Genomic DNA, 22,216 nt, shown 5'->3' with positions numbered 1-22,216 from the left:
TTTTGAAATCTGACATGTTGGCTGGATTCACAACAAGTGTAGCTTTAACTTGCTATCTTGCATGTGTGATTTCATGAAAGTTTGATTTTTATAGCAATTTATTTAATTTTGGCGCTCTGCATTTTCACTGGCTTTTGGCATATCCCAGAGAGGTTAGGCAATAAAGCTTGAGGATGTGTGGTATATAGCCAATTTACCACGGCTAAGGGCTGTTCTTATGCACAATGCAACATGGAGTGCCTGGTTACACCCCTTAGCTGTGGTATATTGGCCATAGTGGTTAGAGCGTTGGACTAGTAACCGGAAGGTTGCTATTTCAAACCCCCAAGCTGACAATGTACAAATCTGTCGTTCTGCCCCTGAACAGGCAGTTAACCCACTGTTCCTAGGCCGTCATTGAAAATAAGAATTTGTTCTTAACTGACTTGACTAGTTAAATAAAGGTTAAAAAAAATACTAATAAAAAAATTACACAAAACCCTGAGGAGCCTTATTGCCATTATAAACTAGTTACCAATGTAATTAGAGCAGAAAAATAAATGTTTTGTCATACCCGTGGTATACGGTCTGTCAGCCAATCAGCATTCAGGGCTCAAACCACCCAGTTTATATTATCAAATGAGAGCCACATGACCCTGACAGCTCACAGAAAGGAAAGCTGACACACTGAACTCACCAACCCAGCATGGAGACAGAGAAGAGACTAATGAGCTAGGATGCGTCCCAAATGGCACCTTATTCTCTTTTGACCAAAGCCGTGGACAAAAGTAGTGCATTATATGGGGAAAGGGTGCATGTGGGACACAGCCCTACCCTACTGTACTCACAAGAAAACAACACATTCTGAAGATGAGGACAATGCATTTGTCTGGTTTGAACAGGATTTACAAGACAAACATACACATGCACATTGCTCAGACTAACAAGACACACACAATCCCTCTCTCCGATCACACACACTTCACTGCCAGTGAGTGAAGATTTCATCAGCAGTAAAAATGTGAAGATAATTGCCTCTGATGGTGAGAAATCTTGAGTGCAGGCAGCCAGCCAGCCAGTCAACCAGTCAGTCAAGCAGGTAGTCATGGTGGATGGACAAACAGACGGACGGTCGTAGGGAACATTTTGTTCTCCTCGTCCTTGTTCTCCTTCAACTCTCCTATTGTTTCTGTATAGCCTCCTAGCCAGGTGTCATTTCTGATTCAAGGACCCCTGCTCCAGCACAGTCACTACAGAAGGGAACTGAACAGGACGTGGCCATTGTGACATTCCCTTCCCTGCACTCGTTACTCAAAGAACCAACGAACGTCAAATCAAACATGCATAAGCCAGTGACAGGGTAAGGCCAGTGAGTTCTCTATTTCCCATCTCTCTCTCTCTGCTCACTCACATTCACTTTCTCTGTTTCTGCTTCTCTCTTCACTCACTCACACATACAGTTTCTCTACCTCTCTGTATCTACCACTCTCTCTCTCACTCACTCACTCTGCCTCTCTCACGGTAAGGCACTTTTAGAGACTGAAGTTATTAGCTGTTCTAATAACTTACTGAAGAAAAGGCTCTTATTAAACGAGTGCGTGGTCCCGGTTGACCTTCCCCCTAGAAGACTGGTCTGAGGCTGATTGGCAGAGGTAAATGGATAGATAGGCCTCACAGGGCAGCAGGCAGGCAGCACTCACAGGTGTGTGAATCGTCTGAACCCTCTGGACCCCAGGAAGAGTAGCTGCTGCTTTTGCAACAGCCAATGGGGATCCTAAAAAAAGACCATGTACCAAACCAATTTGATCGATATGATGATGTAGCCTCTCTCTCTACCTCATATTACTGGACAGCTGCAATTTGAAAGAACGTTCCGAAAATATATATGAAGGCTTCTGTAATCTTTATAGTTATGCTCCCATTTAGCCAGCAGTCTGCCTCCTGTTTAGACAATGTTGCAATGATGATGAAAAAATTACATTAAAAAAACGCTATTGACTGCCTGTCTGTGTCTTGCTTGTTTGATATGCTGTGTAGGCTATTAGCTTGCCTAAATAGCTTCATGTAACACCCTTCCAGAAAAAATAACATGAAATTGCTAGACAACCTGTTTGTGTCGTTCTTATGTTTGCAATAGCCTAACGTTACAACAGAAAAATAACTATGTTTATTCTAACTCTTTTGTGTACAACCGGCAGCGGAGCCATGAAGTGACTGAGCAGCAGCTGATATTTTTGCAACAGCAAGTCGAGTTCCAGAAAATACGGAACTGCAGCTAGTGCTGCACAAACAATTCAAATCAAATGGAATTACGACCAGGAGACTATTACGCAGTCAAATTAATCAATAACCTTTTGGAGAGAGATAATACATTAAATGGAGTGAACACTGAGTGAGTCTGATGCAGTCAAATTATAATGGAACACTTGAGATATGAAGTAATATGTCCAAATGATGTAAACCTCTATGCAGTTTAGATTTCCCTAATATGAAGCACTGACAATGTGGTCTGTGGGGGAAGCATTTTCTTTGACATATTTCTCTACTTGGAGATATTTTCCCGGTTGTACATTTCTAGAATATACAAAAGGCAAATTGAAGCATTTTAAAAACAACTATGATATGTTGAACAACACAGAGAGAATCTGACAGACAGAAACAAAGGTTGTCTTCTGCTACGGGACAGACAGACGGATGCGAGGGGAGTGGGCGGTATATGGGCCGACGGCAAGACACAAGCAGACAGAGAATCCATGTCTAGTGAGTCTGATTGAACGCCAGCCAACAATTTCATAATACTCCACAATAGAATACTAACATTAAGGTGAAAAGTCAAGCTGTCATAGCAGTGAATAGTGTCGTGCAGGTTCTAAATTCTCAGCTCAGCTCAGCTCTAGGCTCTGAGGCTGTGGGTGGGGAATTTGAATAGATAGAAGAGGAAGAAGCATGGAACTACTACGGATTTATGATTGAGTGAGGAGCAACGGCAGTATATACATTAGAGCTGGGCGATATTGACAAAAATCCATATTGCGATAAATTGCCAGAATTGATGCAATAAAGATAAATAGAAAGATACGTTTGTAACATTATTGTGCACCTTAAAACTACTACTAGTTTGATGGTTATAGCAATCAATTGTCCCATTAACAATCACCCATATTTGCAAACTTATTTCATTTTATACTTCACATTTTTCTAGTTTAGGCAACTTAAGGAACGGTATCAGTAAAATGCTTGCGATAATTGATTGGTATGGTCAGTGTCGATAATTTGGGGTTTATCGCCCCAGCTCTAGTATACATTTCCTGAGTACTGAGGCTGTGGGTGAGACTACCGATTTCTGAGTGAGGAGCAACAGAATCATAATACACATACATGCCTAGTTCCGATATGCATATATGGTTAATTTCCTTGTTCCCTTTCATTGTCTCATTTTCTCCACTTATCCACTCATCCACACCGACAGCCCATAAACACAGCATTGCGTTCCAATTGTATTGATTGGCTTTCATTCCTCGTCTGCTTTCCTTCATGACTGCTGATAGATGAAAAGGTTGGATGGATGAGCTTCTCTCATACAACTTTCACCTGTTAACTCGACTGACCAGTGAGATAGGGTGTGTGTGGTGTGAGGCTTTACTTCCACTTTAAACGTGTTGTTAACTGGAATCTGTAACTAATGCATGTTATTAACACATTGTTAGACGCTGCATCTATTAATCAATTATGAACCTAAAACATTCCACTTTTGTTCAGGACAGTGACAACATGGTACATATTTTCACATTGCAACTGTGATTAGTGTACATTAAATGACCTATATCATAACATAAACGCAAACCATTCATGTGCAGTGATTCTATAATAGCCAATAGCCCTGTAGGAGTTTCACTGAAGTGGGATCAATCTGATTACTTAACCATGCCCCTTTACATTTTTATACATTTACTTTAGTGTATTTAGTCAATATTTTCTTAACTATTTATTGAACTGTATTGTTGATTAGGGGCTTATAAGTAGGCATTTCACGGTAAGGTCACCTGTTGTGTAGAGATGTGACAAATACCATTTGACTTGACATCTGAAGTGAAATCACACATCCATACTCTCCCTCTGAACTAACGCAGCCGCTCCAACTAGTGTTTCCTCCAACTCCCCTGCTTCACTAACGAGAGAGGAAAGGGGTATTATCTCCCTCCCTCTCCTCCCGTTCGTTCAGTGCAGTCTACAGGTTTTTTTCCGCTGTGACTTGGCTGCTCTCTCTCCCCCCTCATGGTCCGAGCGGAGAGTGTAATGAAAGAGAAGCCAGTGCTGCTCCCTCCTCTTCTCCCTCCCACCCACCGGGAGGCCCGCCCGCCGCTGCCCCGGCTGGCCTCACATCCAGACGGAGGAATTTATCAGGGAGGGCTCGCCAGAGACTCCGCCGCCCGCTGCACACAGCGGCCCAACCATAAGAGCTAAACTCTTGTCTCTCAGCTCCACTTTTGGCCGTATAATAGCGCAGTCTGGAGGGTTGTTGTAATGAATCAGCTTTCCACAATAAATGGCACATTTGTGCATGTCTGATAGAACAAATATAATGCAAGATAGAAAGGTTATTTTAACAGTGACATAATAACCTATGCGGGGCACGGATAGGCTACAAAGAATAGTTAGAATACATATTGCGAGCGGGAGATACATAGGCCTTCATTGTAACACTTTAAGAACATGCCAATACAGCTAACGGCAAGTCTTTGTGATATGCTATTATTACAACAGGTAGGCTATTAGAAAGCAGTCAACTCAGTCCAGCCTTTTTTTGCTCACTGAACTATTGACATACCCGTACATTCCAAGATTAACATTCCCATCTGCTCAGCTAGCTGATTAACGTTTTTTTTTTTTTTTTTTTAACCAACAATCAAACAGCCTTCTCGAGCATATGGAGCCTATTTTACAAACCCATAAACATGCACATACACCAATGTGAAATCATGCACCCATCATATCTCTACAGACGAGCATGCACCTCCGTATCTCGTAGCTAGCTAGGCTACCTCGTCTCACACTATGTTAAAGTGACTTGAGGATAAGACATTGCTCAATGTAGGCTAAACGCGTGCATGGATCAGATCTAGCTAGACGGATTTATTCCTAAACAGACTCGGGCACAATAGCAAAATCCGCTATCCAGTTTAGGCTAAATATAACGGCTAGTTCTGTTCTGATTCTCTGGCTTCTAGGAGGTCAGTCTATTGTTAGCGCTGGGGTTGAGTCTGGGCAGCGAGAAGCGAACCCATCCAAGGCAGTAATGACCACACACAAAATCCTGTCTCTCTGTGCAACCAACCCACGGCAAGGTGTGATAGAATACGGAAACAACCAAGGAAACGGAACTTACTTTTAGCTTGGAACCTCGGCTAGAAGAAGAAATCCACTTTGTTTTCCCGAATCTCGTGTATACTGCGTTCCTTTTCACTTTAAAATACAAGAAAATAGCGCCCACTGTACCGTTGGTGTGTGTGAGTGACTGAATCAACTACCGTACAGAGCCACAGCAAGTTGAAGTGTCAAATTACACTGGCTGTTCAGTTACCACAGAGGGAGCCATGCTTCGGGGCTGCTGACAAAATGTGTCCCAGATTCAGGTGGTGGGAGCGATTTAGGAATACTCCAGGAGTGACAGACCGACCATACAGAAGGCTATGAGAGACTGTAAACCTCTGAACGGACGGGAGTGAAATCATTCGACCACCGACAGCGTTTGAATTTCGATTTTTAGTGGAGGTGATGTGTTTGGTGATGCATGTTAAACCATCTGAATACATTATTTAAATACTTCTAAGCTGTTGAAATCATATCACTAAAAACGTTTTTAAACCATTTTTACAATTTAATAGATGTATATTAGGACTAATATTAGTTATATAAATTATAATAATAACGAATATAAGGCTAATAACGCCGCTAATACACAAATCACTACAAATAGACTATGCGTTTGTAATAATAATAATTATTATAAAACACCATTCACAATATTCATAATAATCATTATAACCATAGCCTAATTGAAATAATAGGCTAATATAGTAAATTGGGCTAGTGGTATATTAATAAAATAAACAAATGATTGTTGTTATGATTAGGCTATTATTTTCTTACACCTCCTCATCATCGTCATCTCTGAATAACAACATGGTTGATAGCCTATCTTTTACATGTCATATGCGCTCTCAGTAGGCTACAGAGAGCCAGAGCACCATGCAGTGCTTCGGGAAGTATCAGGTTCCGTATTTTGCGAGTCTCCGGTCTCCAATGGAAGCTACAGAATAACAAAGACATGTTTGAGAGTCGAGCAGTGAGCAGCAGCGGCTACAGCAGTAGGCTTGGCTGATCGGTGACGTCAAGGAACAATGTGGTTTCCACTAGTTACCACATCCACAAAGTCAAAATTAGCTAGGCCGGCCTAGATCGTAAAAATTCATAAAAACTCAAATGATATTTTTGGTCTTCATTTCAGGTTAAGGTTAGCAGCTGGTTAAGGTTATGGTTAGGTTTAAAATCACATTCTAAGCAGATAAAACATAGAAATGGGCGGGGTCTATTACTTTGTGGCTGTGGTAACTAGTGACGACCGAACAACGTCTCTCCCGACACACACACGCGCACACGCGAATGAATGCACATATGCGCGCGAACACGCGCACTTACACACACACACACACATACACACACAGAGAGAGAGCGAGAGAGAGAGAGAGAGAGAGAGAGAGAGAGCAGGCAGACTCTTCTCAGCTAGTGAAGCACAGCTGAACTGCCCGGAGGGAGGGCCGAGCAGTGCCGAAGCTGGAACAGTGCATCAGATAGAATCACTCACTTCTCATGCTGTGCTTGTTTCTCTTCCTCCCTCCTTCCCTCCCTCCCTTTCTCCCTGCATGTCTCTGCCCCTCTTTTCTTCTCTCTCTTTCTCCACAAGTCATGCAGTGTTGCAGCATTGGACTTCCAGGTAGTGCTTCATTATTTAAATATTTGTTATACAAGCAGTCAGTACATTTTAAGTTAATAGTCATGCAATATTATATAATGAGTAATGTAATAAGACATTGCAAGTAAAAAAAATAAAGGTTCTTACATGGTTCTTCTTCAGCTCTAAATTTCCTTGGAGAACTATTGCCCAATAAAGAACCTTACAGTTAAGTGTAGGGTTCTTGACTTGGCATCTACGGTTCTTCAGAATTCTAAATGGTTCTTGAAATGTATGGGAGCCTTCAGTGTATGGAATGGAAGCCAGTGTTAACTACTGTTTATTTTTCAGTGTAACATTTCTAGTGTTGATTCAAGAGTGAAATTAACACTCAGTGGTGTAAAATAACTCTAGTTTCGGTGTTAATAACCAGAGTTGTATCAAAACCATGGCCATCATAGTCATTCCCAGCTTGCTCCTTTGCAGGAAGATTTTTTAAATTGTTTGTTTCAATATCTATGTTTTTGATGAATGAATCCGATGCTACTCAAATATAAATAACATAAAAGTTTCTAAACTATTCCAATATGTTACTTTGACTTATTCACCCATTACTGAAATGGTTGTTCAAGTTCAGATGTTCAAGGTAGTGTCATATCTTATTCTTCCCAATGCAGGTTGTGGGCGAATACATTTTTAAAATGTTGAATATCCCCACTTTGGCTGGACTTCAATAGGGATTACAAATCACATTGCAAGCTATCACAATGTGACTTGCAGGCCTGATGTGGCCTATAAACTATGAGTTTTAGGTCCCTGTATTAGGGTAAAACTAGGCCCTCAAATGAAGGCCTTATGAAATATGTATTGTATTATCTTAAAACACTACAGCAGGAATCTGGTCCATGTGATCTGGGAACATTGGGACATCCCTACACCATTGAAGCTGACATTTTAAATTGTTACGGTAAGGGTTGCGGTTAGGGTTATGGTAAGGTTAGGGGTTCGGGTAACAGTTAGGGTATTCAAACTCTGGTCCTGGAGGGCCGAAACAATTCTGGGTTTGGATTTTTGTATGGTTCTTCAATGGCATCGCTCTCAACAACCTTATTTGGTTCTAACTTGTACCTTTATTTTTAAGAATATGGTTGAGTGTGAACGTTACATAAATAATTGTCGCGTCTAGGTCACCAGGCTGCTCGTTATGGCGCACACCTGTCACCATCATTACGCACACCTGCGCATCATCAGACTCACCTGGACTCCATCAACTTCCTGATTACCTGTCCTATATATGTCACTCCCTTTGGTTCCTTCCCCGGGTGTTATTGTTTCTGTTCCAGTGTCATGTCTGTGGGTTGTTCGTGTTCTTGTTTTGTATTATGTTGAGTTTATTTATTAAAACACTCACTCCCTGAACTTGCTTCCCAAATTATTGCTTCCCAAATTATTATTATTGCACATCGTTACAATAATATCAGATAATACATATCGTTACAATAATGGTATCATTTGATATATTACAATTATATTTGATAAACTTTTAAAGTTACTACTTTGTATAAATCAAAGGTATTTTCTCTAGGATATTGCCAATGACTCAGGTAGTGAAGTAGAATGTGCTCCAATAGGCAGTTCCTCTAGAGTTGGTGATTGATTTAAACGGTACTTCAGGTTTAAATTCTCCCCCTTCGCACTACACACACACACACAGACACACACACACACACACACACACACAAAGGGTTTTCTGTTGAAAAGTAGTCCCCCTGGTGGGCTGTAAAGGGTGAGAGCAGGAAGAGAGAGCAGGGCTAAGAACTCTCGGGAGAGTACAAAACAAAGACTATAAAGAGTGTTAGGACCCTATTTGGATGGCTTTTTGGTTTATTTAGATCTATTTGTAATTTTAAATAATATAGAAATATTATACAAATCCAGGTTCAGAAATATTTTTGATTAATTCTCTCCTCTGTCATATGGGCACACATACTGACCAACAGCCATCATTAGCTTCCCTCCTTCAGTGCTAGTGACAGTAATGTTATGGGGGGCTGGGAGCTGGAGACTGGGGGTCAACCCCACTCAGGCAGAAATATCATGGGGGCTTCACTTCACCCGGGCCTGGTTGTCACAGAGCAGAATGTCTCAAGGACACCCTGTCTCCTAGTCGGGACAGGAAACACACACACACACACACACACACACACACACACACACACACACACACACACACACACACAGGACAGCACTCATCTCCACACAGGCTGACAGGGATAAATGTGGAGGCTGACATCACCAGCTCCGACCGGCAGTCAGTCATTTATATTACGGGGGCATTTCTTAGAAGGAGATTGTGTTCGTTATAGAAGAGGGAGAGAGAAGGGAGAGAGAGGGGAAAGAGGGAGAGAGGGATAGACGGGTGAGGTGGGTGGATAGAAAGAGGGAGAGAGAAAGGGAGGGGGACAGAGAGATAGAAAGGGAGAGAGAGAAAGAAAGAAAGAAAGAAAGAAAGAAAGAAAGAAAGAAAGAAAGAAAGAAAGAAAAAGCGAGGGAGGGAGGGAGGGAGGGAGGGAGGGAGGGAGGGAGGGAATGTTCAATGTCAGAGTGGTCTTGCTGTGAACATGTGATAGGCTGTGATCTGATTTGTCTCGTGGTTTACATGTTGACACAGTGTACAGTATATGAGGATCTCTCTGTGATGCAATGAAGGTTTGTTTAAACAACATATTTATATTGAAGTGTATGAAGCTGCTGTCTTTTCTAACATCCTCTCTTTAATGGATCACAGAGACAATTGAGTTCGACTACCTCTTTCTTTAATGTGTTTTCTTATGAAGTGTTAAATCACCTTAGAAATACATTTATAACCCAGAGAAGTGTATTAATATTTATCAGGCATCTTGTGAGAGGGATTGTTGCCTGAAATTCTTGAAGCACCTAATTTTCCATAAATATTATAATAACACTAGACCAACAGCTCTATATGAACAGAACCAGACTAGCCTCAATATTATTGCTACAGAGATGGATTTCTCTATGTAACAAAAGCCTCAAAGACTTTAACCAAGGCTCTGTGCTCAAGTGCACCGTTGTGGCTTATTGTCATCTACTTTTCAGCCGTATCATAGCACTATCTGTTCTGGGTCATCAATCATAGTTTTGTGATGTCATCCAAAGATGAAAGGGTTCATTACTGATGTCAGCAGACCTGCTACCGGTCACTCAGCCACACACACACACACACACAGCAGCACACACACACACACACACACACACACACACACACACACACACACACACACACACACACACACACACACACACACACACACACACACAGAGTTCAAAGCAGTCTTGTTGTCAGAAGTCCCAGGGCAGGCAGGCCCACTGCTCCAGCTCTCCAGAACAACATAGCCAGATGGCTGCCTGGAAGATGGATGGATTATAGGTGGGGTGACTTCAGCTTGCATGTATAATTTCACACAGACACACGCACACACATGCTTGCACAAGCACATGCACACACACGCATATACACACACACACACACACACACACACACACACACACACACACAACAATGCAAGGGAGCCCAGTGAATGCATCAATGGAGAACAAAGAAAAAAGTATGTCCGCTCCAACAAGGTTAATGCACTGTGTAGTAGTGCATGATTTTAGGCAGTGTGTTATGTTGATATTGTTAATGAACAATTAAAACAACCAAGACTCTCTTAAGTGTGCATGTGTGTGTTTATGCGTGTGTCTCTGACAGTGCACGGGGGGAGTGAAGATGGATGTTGCTAGGGCTTCTAACAGCTCTATGATGGAGGGAGACTCAGTTGTGCAGACATCAGCTCTCTATGTCCAAACAGAGGCAGCATCCCAAATGGCAGAGCCCTATGGACCATGGTCAAAAGTAGTGTGTGCACTACATAGGGAATAGGGTGTCATATGGGACAGACTCAAAGGTTTGATGGCTGTTTACAACAGATCCTCTACCTGGTGTTCTCCATCTACACCAGAATCCTGGTCACACACACACGCGCAAGAATGCTTGCATGCACGCACGCACAAACGTATATGTGTTCGTGTTGAGTGGCAGGTGTGTGTGTTGGCAGGGTAGTGAATGGATCAGCCCCCACAGTGAAAGGCAGAGGAGCTCTATTTGAAAACAAGACGCGATAAATCCGCTTGAGTACCCTATTGATTATCTTCAGACTCTGAGAAACAGAGAGAGAGAGAACGAGACAGAAAACAGATGCTTCTGACTGCCACTTTTGGAGAGTTGAGGTGGCTTTTAGTCCCCCCCGTCTCTCTCTTCCCTCTCTCTCTTCCCTCTCTCTCTTCCCTCTCTCTCTCTCTCTCTCTCTCTCTCTCTCTCTCTCTCTCTCCCTCTCTCTCTCTCTCTGTTCGCTCCGTCTCTCTCTCTCTCTTTCCTCTCTCTCTCTCTGTTCGCTATGTCTCTCTCTTTCCTCTCTTTCTCTTTCTTCCCTATCTCTCTTCCCTCTCTCTCTGTTCTCTCTGTCTCTCTGTCTCTCTCTTTCCTCTCTCGCTCTCTCTCTCTCTCTCTCTTCCCTATCACTCTCTCATCCTCCCTTTCTCCCCCCCCCTCTCTCTCCATCTCCTTCCCTAGTGGTGACAGATAAAGCAGACAGGCTGCACCCCATGCTGACTAGCTGAACTGGCTGTGGAGAGCGAGGCAGCGAATGGAGCGGCGATCAATGAGCACTCACAATAGAGCGCCAGCATCCACATCACTAACAGCTCCCTCAGGCAATGGGAAGGAGGTTGAGAAGAGGGGGTTGAGGGGGGTGAGCAAAGGAAAGGAAGAGGGGGATATAATATAGGGATGGGGGCAGGGGGATTGAGGGAAGGTTGGTTCTGCTTTATGTAATGAAATGTGGGAGGTAAAAGTTGTTTGTTTTCATGTTTAAAAAATACCTAGATACGATTTTGAGTCAACCAAAGAGCAGGGTTTACCCCTTGTTTAGAGTTGTGCAATGTCAATACAGTCTCATTACAATATGTGATGTTATGTTATATGTTATCTGACCTCAAGGCCAGGGTCAAGATTGCACACACACTTAGCAGGTGTAGTTGTTCTTTTAGATGAGACTGACTATGACAGCCTGTTCATCAAAACTGATGTCGCTGAAGAGAAACAATGGTGAAACACAGTGAAATCAGGCTATGCTTATTATCTGGGTTGAACGTATCGGTGGCACTCTAGCCTGCCCTGCGCCTGGTGATGGCTAAAGTAGTGATGATGTCTATTAATAGTAGGCTTCTTCCTCTGACCTTGGAGTCTACATGGAAAATGAATACTTTGAGAGGAGAAATACACCTGGAACTACCTTAATGGTGACTAACTATCTCCAGTAAAACACCAGAGTTTAAGCCCATGGAAAGCCTCAGGCTGGACCCCCTGGTGCACCACATCAGGGCCTAAAAAGGAGACCAGGGTTTGTATTCAAAACGCATCTTAGAGTATGAGTGCTGCTGATTTAGGATCAGCCCCCTCTTGTCCATGCAATCACATTTATTATGATTTAAAAGACTAATCCTAGATCAGTACTCCTACTCTGAGACACTGTGTCCATGTAATACTATTCACTATGATTTAAAAGGAAAACTGATGCTAGATCAGTACTCCAATACTCTGAAATGCTTTATTAAAACAGGACCAGACCAGAGCAGACAGGCTACCCTACCTGGACAGGGACTATTCCTCAGGATGACATTAATATAAAAGCTCTGGTGCCCAAAACAACTGGCTATTGATCCAGTATAACCTTTTAAGCCTATCGACCGCTCTGTTCTCCAACAGCAGGCGGATGCTACAGTGTTTTGAAGCTGTTGGGTTAAGGGCTGCAGTATTCTAAGTAAAAGGGCCATGTTGTTACATGTGTCGTTTTGGCTGTGTTTTGGCTAATTAAAGGCCCACTTCTTAATTCGAACAAAACAGAAGCCCCCCACTTGGTTTGAATTTTTTGAATTTTCGTGGAATCCAATTGTTAGTAGTTACTATCTTGTCTCATCGCTACAAATCACGTACGGGCAAGGGAGAGATGAAGGTCGAAAGCCAGCCGCACCAATGTGTCAGAGGAAACACCGTGCACCTGGCGACCTGGTTACTGCGATGCAGTGCCCTAGACCACTGCGACCACTGCGCCACCCGGGAGGCCCTGACGTTGAGCCTTCTTGGATGGGCACTTGTAATGTACAGTTGAAGTCGGAAGTTTACATACACTTAGGTTGAAGTCATTAAAACTTGTTTTTCAACCACTCCACAAATTTCTTGTTAACAATCTATAGTTTTTGCAAGTCGGTTAGGACATCTACTTTGTGCATGACACAAGTAATTTTTCCAACAATTGTTTACAGACATAGTTTTTCATTTATAATTCACTGTATCACAATTCCAGTGGGTCAGAAGTTTACATGCACTAAGTTGACTGTGCCTTTAAACAGATTTGAAAATGACAAAAAATGATGTCATGGCTTTAGAAGCATCTGATAGGCTAATTGACATCATTTGAATCAATTGGAGGTGTACTTGTGGATGTATTTCAAGGCCTACCTTCAAACTCAGTGCCTCTTTGCTTGACATCATGGGAAAATCAAAAGAAATCTGCCAAGACCTCAGAAAAAAAATGTAGACCTCCACAAGGCTGGTTCATCCTTGGGAGCAATATCCAAACACCTGAAGGTACCACATTCATCTGTACAAACAATAGTACGCAAGTATAAACACCATGGGACCACGCAGCCGTCATACCGCTCAGAAAGGAGATGCGTTCTGTCTCCTAGAGATTAACGTACTTTGGTGTGAAAAGTGGAAATCAATCCCAGAACAACAGCAAAGGACTTTGTGAAGATGCTGGAGGAAACAGGTACAAAAGTACCTATATCCACAGTGAAATGAGTCCTATATCGACATAACCTCAGCAAGGAAGAAGCCACTGCTCCAAAACCACCATAAAAAATCCAGACTACGGTTCGCAACTGTGTATGGGGACAAAGATCATGTCACGTACAGCGTTCGGCGATCAACGTCACCGGCTTTCTAGCCATCATCGCTCCATTTTTCATATATCCATTTGTCCATACACACCTGGTTTTCATTTCCCCAATCAATCTGCTTGTATTTAACCCTCTGTTTCCCATCATGTTTTGTGTGTAATTGTTTTATGTTATGTGGTGTTAGTTTACGCGCTTTACTTTTATGTTCCGTTTTTTGAGGGTGTTTGATTTATGTAGTGCTCTCGTTTTTGGAACTTTATTCAAAGTGCGCCTGTTCATTATACTCGGCTCTCCTGCACCTGACTTCGCCTCCATTACACCATTGACAGATCATACTTTTTGGAGAAATGTCCTCTGGTATGATGAAACAAAAATATATACAGTGCCTTGCGAAAGTATTCGGCCCCCTTGAACTTTGCAACCTTTTGCCACATTTCAGGCTTCAAACATAAAGATATAAAACTGTATTTTTTGTGAAGAATCAACAACAAGTGGGACACAATCATGAAGTGGAACGACATTTATTGGATATTTCAAACTTTTTTAACAAATCAAAAACTGAAAAATTGGGCGTGCAAAATTATTCAGCCCCTTTACTTTCAGTGCAGCAAACTCTCTCCAGAAGTTCAGTGAGGATCTCTGAATGATCCAATGTTGACCTAAATGACTAATGATGATAAATACAATCCACCTGTGTGTAATCAAGTCTCCGTATAAATGCACCTGCACTGTGATAGTATCAGAGGTCCGTTAAAAGCGCAGAGAGCATCATGAAGAACAAGGAACACACCAGGCAGGTCCGAGATACGGTTGTGAAGAAGTTTAAAGCCGGATTTGGATACAAAAAGATTTCCCAAGCTTTAAACATCCCAAGGAGTACTGTGCAAGCGATAATATTGAAATGGAAGGAGTATCAGACCACTGCAAATCTACCAAGACCTGGCCGTCCCTCTAAACTTTCAGCTCATACAAGGAGAAGACTGATCAGAGATGCAGCCAAGAGGCCCATGATCACTCTGGATGAACTGCAGAGATCTACAGCTAAGGTGGGAGACTCTGTCCATAGGACAACAATCAGTCGTATATTGCACAAATCTGGCCTTTATGGAAGAGTGGCAAGAAGAAAGCCATTTCTTAAAGATATCCATAAAAAGTGTCGTTTAAAGTTTGCCACAAGCCACCTGGGAGACACACCAAACATGTGGAAGAAGGTGCTCTGGTCAGATGAAACCAAAATTGAACTTTTTGGCAACAATACAAAACGTTATGTTTGGCGTAAAAGCAACACAGCTCATCACCCTGAACACACAATCCCCACTGTCAAACATGGTGGTGGCAGCATCATGGTTTGGGCCTGCTTTTCTTCAGCAGGGACAGGGAAGATGGTTCAAATTGATGGGAAGATGGATGGAGCCAAATACAGGACCATTCTGGAAGAAAACCTGATGGAGTCTGCAAAAGACCTGAGACTGGGACGGAGATTTGTCTTCCAACAAGACAATGATCCAAAAGATAAAGCAAAATCTACAATGGAATGGTTCAAAAATAAACATATCCAGGTGTTAGAATGGCCAAGTCAAAGTCCAGACCTGAATCCAATCGAGAATCTGTGGAAAGAACTGAAAACTGCTGTTCACAAATGCTCTCCATCCAACCTCACTGAGCTCGAGCTGTTTTGCAAGGAGGAATGGGAAAAAATTCAGTCTCTCGATGAGCAAAACTGATAGAGACATACCCCAAGCAACTTACAGCTGTAATCGCAGCAAAAGGTGGTGCTTCAAAGTATTAACTTAAGGGGGCTGAATAATTTTGCACGCCCAATTTTTCAGTTTTTGATTTGTTAAAAAAGTTTGAAATATCCAATAAATGTCATTCCACTTCATGATTGTGTCCCACTTGTTGTTGATTCTTCACAAAAAAATACAGTTTTATATCTTTATGTTTGAAGCCTGAAATGTGGCAAAAGGTCGCAAAGTTCAAGGGGGCCGAATACTTTCGCAAGGCACTGTATTTTGGGCCATTAAAACCATCATTATGTTTGGAGGAAAAAGGGGGAGGCTTGCAAGCCGAAGAATACCATCCCAACCGTGAAGCAGGGGGGTGGCAGCATCATGTTTTGGCTGTGCTTTGCTGCAGGAGGGACTGGTGCACTTCACAAAATAGATGGCATCATGAGGACGGAAAATTATGTGAATATAATGAAGCAACATCTCAAGACATCAGACAGGAAGTTAAAGCTTGGTCGCAAATGGGTCTTCCAAATGGACAATGACCCCAAGCATACTTCCAAAGTTGTGGCAAAATTGCTTAAAGACAACAAAGGTCAAGGTATTGGAGTGGCCATCACAAAGCCCTGACATCAATCCTATAGAAAATGTGTGGGCAGAACTGAAAAGTGTGTGCGAGCAAGGAGGCCTACAAACCTGACTCAGTTATACCAGCTCTGTCAGGAGGAATGGGCCAAAATTCACCCAATTTGTTGTGGGAAGCATGTGGAAGGCTACCTGAAACGTTTGACCCAAGTTAAACTATTTAAAGGCAATGCTACCAGTGTATGTAAGCCTTCTGACCCACTGAGAATGTGATGAAAGAAATTAAAGCTGAAATAAATCATTCTCTCTACTATTATTCTGACATTTCACATTCTTAAAATAAAGTGGTGATCTTAACTGACCTAAGATAGGTAATTTTTACTTGGATTAAATGTCAGGAATTGTGAAAAACTGAGTTTAAATGTATTTGGCTAAGGTGTAAGTAAACTTCCGACTTCAACTGTAACTCTATGGCAGCACCGTAGGGGTCGAATTTTTCAGCTCTCCCCGTAGATTATGCAGTGATGTAGTGTCTCCATGAGTGACAGAACAATGAGCCAATCACGGCGTAACTAGAGAACATTACCAAACCATACGCTCCATATTTTCTACTGGCTGCCCCACCACCACAGAAAGCATTAAGCTAGGCTGAAACACCTGCATTTTGGAGCTGCCTTACTCAAGAAAGCAAAAAAGAGACCATGTTGTGTGCGACTCTATTAACTCAATGATGTTTGCAAACTGATATGTGACTTGCATTAATCCCAAAATAACATGCAAAACAGGCAACAAATAACAAGAGCTCAGTAACTTTCAACTTGGCACCATGTTAGGATGCCACCTTTCCAACAAGTCAGTTCGACAAATTTCTTCCCTACTAGAGCGTCCCCGGTCAACTGTAAGTGCTGTTATTGTGAAGTGGAAACACCTAGGAGCAACAATGGCTCAGCCATGAAGTAGTAGGTTACACAAGCTCACAGAACGCAGAGTGCTGAAGCGCATATCGCTTAGAAATGGTCTATCCTCGGTTGCAACACCCACTACCAAGTTCCAAATGGCCTCTGGAAGCAATGTCAGCACAAGAACTGTCAATCGGGAGCTTCGTGAAATGGGTTTCCGTGGCCGAGCAGCCGGACACAAGCCTAACATTCTGACCAGACCGGACACGTCGCGTGTGCGAGCGTCACAAAATAAATTTAGAAATCCATGTTATTCAATTATTGCACCCACACTGCTCGCACGGCCAACGAGCGTCTCCGACACCACGGGCTAAAATAGAACTCCTTTCTATTTCTGATGCAGAAGGCGCTGGAAGTCCTGCCTCTCCCATCTCCTCATTGGTCTATAGAAGCAGGTACCTACGTGCCATCTCCTCATTGGTTATACCCACGTGGGTGATTGAAAGACGAACTGTGTTGCCGGTAGTCGTGGTAATACTATGAAAGTTTAGATGCTGATCACCATATACATTCAAAGATGAAAAAGCCTGAAAGGAGGAGAGATGACCAGAAACGATTCGGTTGGCCATTTTATGTGTGGATTAATTGTAGGAGTAGAGGACAATGTGCATTTCAGGTAAAATAACAAATCAATGTTTATATCCCAGTTACAAACAGCAACAGCAAGCTAGCTAAATAGGACAAATTAGCAAGCATGTGCAAGCTAGCTAGCTAAATTGCCATACATGTTTAATGCTTTTCAACCTGTCCCCAAATTAATGTCATTGGTTCAGAGTTTGTTTTGATATTTTAACCTGCGTGTCGTGATCGCGTTTAGTCTAGGGGGACAAAATAAATGTATGCACAATAGCGCACGAGGGCGCACACGCGCAGCCGGTTTGGGTTCCGTGTAAGGTCACCAAGCACAATGCCAAGCGTTGGCGGGAGTGATGTAAAGCTCGCCGCCATTGGACTCTGGAGTAGTGGAAACGCGTTCTCTGGAGTGATGAATCACACTTCACCATCTTGCAGTGTGACTGATTAACCTGGGTTTGGTGGATACCAGGAGAACACTACCTGCCCGAATGCATAGTGCCAACTGTAAAGCTTGGTGGAGGAGGAATAATGGTCTGGGGCTGTTTTTCATGGTTCGGGCTAGGTCTCTTAGTTCCAGTGAAGGGAAATCTTAACGCTCCAGCATACAATGACATTCTAGACGATTCTGTGCTTCCAACTTTGTGGCAAGTTTGGGGAAGGCCCTTTCTTGTTTCAGCATGACAATGCCACCGTGCACAAAGCGAGGTCCATACAGATATGGTTTGTCGAGTTCAGTGCGGAAGAACTTGACTGGCCTGCACAGAGCCCTAACCTCAACCCCATTGAACACCTTTGGGATGATTTGGAACGCCATCGGCGAGCCAGGTCTAATCGCCCAACTTCAGTGCCAGACCTCACTAATTCTCTTGTGACTGAATTGAAGCAAGTCCCCGCAGCAATGTTCCAACATCTAGTGGAAAGACTTCCCAAAAGAATGGAGGCTGTTATAGCAGCATTTTAATGCCCATGATTTTGGAATGAGCTGTTTGACAAGCAGGTGTCCAGATACTTTTGGTCATGTAGTGTATGTATTTTGCTCCTGTGTAGGGAGGTGTGCCCCTTTCTGTCTAATGGCTGGAGTGATGGAAGCATGTGTAACTAGTCTGAGATCAAGACCAAGAGAGTTGTTTCTGTCTGTCCTTTCTGCAGTTAGCCTAGCACCAGCGAAAGCTGTCTGAGAAACATTCAAAACATTAATTTGATACTCAAAAAGACAAATTGCTCAAGACACAAATACAATCTAATTCCTTTATACACACCTAAATTCTCTCACTGATCTCAAAACCATTATGTTATGTCTCTTAACATGTGGACTTTTCTCTGAGAGTTCAAGACAAACCCCAGAACCTCAGAGGAATTGAATTTCCTCTCGTCCAGAGAAAATAAATAACGCTCTTGTCTGGGAGTGACCAGCGTTTCTCCCAGACTTTGATGGTGTGTCAGGTTACAGTGGGTTACGGCGCCCCCCTGGCCTCCTGACGGGAGCAGACAGGTTGTGTCTGGCCTGGTGAAAAACGTCCTACTGATGACATCACACAGCTGGCACAGAATGACACACATAACAGCCCATGGTTCCCTCATACCAGTAGTCTACAGAGAGATGGGTTAGCTGGCAGCGTCACGAAAATGACGTGTGCACTTCCATGGGGCAGAAATCAGTACGTTGTTGTGATTCTGGATGGCTAAGAAGAATGACAAGAAACTGCCATGTGGAGAATCGGAAGTGGCTCGTTTCAGCTTGTTTCATCTTGTTCTTGTTTTTGTTTTGACTGATTTCATGTCAATGTTAATATAACAAAAGTAGCTAGCTAGCTAACCATGTTTATTTATGTGTTCAATAAACATTGGAGACGAAATATAGCTTAGATGTCAACAATCTAAGCCAACCTCATCTGTTTTGCCCCACAGATTTTGTTCCTCAACAACCAACCCATCTATAAAGACAGGGCAATAATCACAAGTTGATTCCCACCCAACATCATGCATCTGGTTGGTCATTATTGAGAACTATTGTTAAATTACTGTTGTTTTACATATAATTAAAACAGTCGTTTTCACAAAAAGCTCATGTTAAAATAAAAATGGACTGTGCGGAACTGTTCTGTGGACAGAGGATAGCCTTCCGTGTGGTGAGTCTATGGGGTGAGTGTGTATTTCACCAGAGTCTGTGTGTGGGTCGACAGAGCAACACGTGAAGTGAGCCACTCCAGTCATTATAGCAGGAGAGGCATGACAACATTATACTGGAGGTAATCCTTTAAGAGGGTGAAGGGAGTGAGGAGGGTTGGAGGGCCCTCGAAGGGTGTAATGATTCATTCAGAGGCGAGAGAGAATCCAGGATAAGGGTTGGCCACTCCATATGGGGAATTAATTGAGAATACTGCCACCTGCTGCTTGTTTTAGGCATACTGTTTTGAGGTCAGAGGTGGGGTTGACTTTCCTTGATAAGCGGAACAGTGGCCATATTGAATATACCCATGAGTGATCCAGTCAAGTTGCCGTGGTCTGAGAGGCTTTTAACAGTTCTGGTCATTCTATTTCTATGGTCTCACACACCATGCACTGACTGGAGTACGAGGCAGTCCCCATTCTGGGTGACCCTACTCTGACCTTTACAGTGCTCAGTCAGTGTTCTGCAGACATAACCTTGTTTGGAATGTGTTGCCCAGCAACGGTCTCTGTAAACACTGCACCTGGCAAGTCAAACAGGAAACCACTACGGCTCCACTCTGGAAAAGCTGCGGGTGGAACTACACATACACGCACTAACACACACGCACAATGAGCAAGTTTAATTGTTTTTAGCTGTAGACAAAAATCTACTTCTCTTGTTTTGAAAGGTACCAACCTGAAAGACATTAAAAACATATTATATCATTTTGCAAAAGATTAGGCACCTCTCTACACTCTACACTATGCCAGGTTGCAATTGTAAATGAGAACTTGTTCTCAACTTGCCTACCTGGTTAAATAAAGGTGAAATAAAAAATAAAAATTGTGTTGCTTCCTGATCTTTCTCACCACCTCCAATCCTTCCTCATTCAAAACAATCTTCAACCAATTAACTCTCCGTAGGATTGACATCAACCCAGTGAAAGGCTGGCCAATCTGTGTCATTGCTGCTCTCCAAATGCTGCCCCACACACAGGCACGCACACACACACGCACACACAGCCTCTCTCACCTGTCCCATTAATTTCCTGTTATTGTTGGGGGTTGAGCTGAAGCCCCAGATTGCGTCCAAAATGGCACCCTATTCCCTATGTAGTGCACTACTTTTGATCATAGCCCATAGGGCTCTCATCAAAAGTAGTGCACTATGTAGGGAATAGCGTGTCACTTGGGACGTAACCTCAGTATTGATCCTGCACCCTGGGAGAAGATAAGGTGGGAATCCAGATGGATTCCATATCTATTATCTAATGGAATCCCTCCTCCTAGAAAGAGCTATGGATTTTCTGCCATTGAACCTGTGTGTGTCTGGGAGAGAGAGAGGATGTGTATGTGTGTGTGTGTGTGTGTGTGTGTGTGTGTGTGTGTGAGTGTAGCTAGTTGGATTACTGCACCAGGCACAATATGGAGGACATAGGCCCAGCGGATTTACTAAGAGATCCTGTAGTGGGGTTGTTTGAGAAACACATAGCCTGAATGTGTATTGACCTGCATAGAGCACACAAAATGGCCATTGCCCAGTGCACAGGGAGGATGGACTGAACTCAGAATATATCACACACACAGGCACACACACAGACACACAGCCTGTCTCTCTCTGTCCGTCTGCATGGATACTGTAAAGCAGACATCCGTCTGCTTGCGTCAGAGCAGAGGAAACTGTGCAGATCATATATTTCAAATCTAAAACAGAGACATGTAAACACAACCTGACCCTGCCCAGTTAACATCCCGTATTCTATTTGTAACATCCAACCCAACCGGCAGTAGGTAAAGTAGAATCTCATCCCAAACCAGGAGCACCTATTATTGTATGGTAGGTCTCTATCCCATAGTAACCATGCGTTTCCATGGAAACCATATTCTCATCTGGCGTTGGAGTGCTGGAGAGCTCCTCCCTGCCTTCTGCTGTACAGTTTACAGGCACACATACAGACACAAACGCACACACGGACACAAGCGCACAAACACACACGCACATGTGTGCACATGGACACACACACACACACACACACACACACACACACACACACACACACACACACACACACACAGGTTTGAGGATTAAAGGCCCAATGCATGCGGTCAAAAATGTGATATTCCTGTGTTTTATATGTATTTCCACACTATGAGGTTGGAATAATACTGTTAAATTGTGAAAAATATGATTATGCCCTTTTAGTGTAAGAGCTGTTTGAAAATACCAATTGAAATATCAGTCTGTTTTGGTGGGAGGGAGTTTT

At 42.9% G+C, this 22,216-nt stretch overlaps 1 protein-coding gene across 1 annotated transcript in view; it reads right to left on the bottom strand.

Annotated features, from left to right (window-relative positions):
• LOC115113857 (zinc finger MIZ domain-containing protein 1) overlaps positions 1–5,550 on the bottom strand; it is a 219,891-nt gene extending 214,341 nt beyond the window's left edge. Inside the window, 1 exon segment of the mRNA XM_065012756.1 lies at positions 5,366–5,550. The gene's annotated coding sequence lies outside the window, so the exon portion shown is untranslated.
• Positions 5,551–22,216: the final 16,666 nt, after the last annotated feature.

This window comes from Oncorhynchus nerka, linkage group LG28, assembly GCF_034236695.1.
Source record: "Oncorhynchus nerka isolate Pitt River linkage group LG28, Oner_Uvic_2.0, whole genome shotgun sequence".
Lineage (NCBI taxonomy): Eukaryota > Metazoa > Chordata > Actinopteri > Salmoniformes > Salmonidae > Oncorhynchus > Oncorhynchus nerka.
This window is presented reverse-complemented; position numbering and strand designations above follow the sequence as displayed.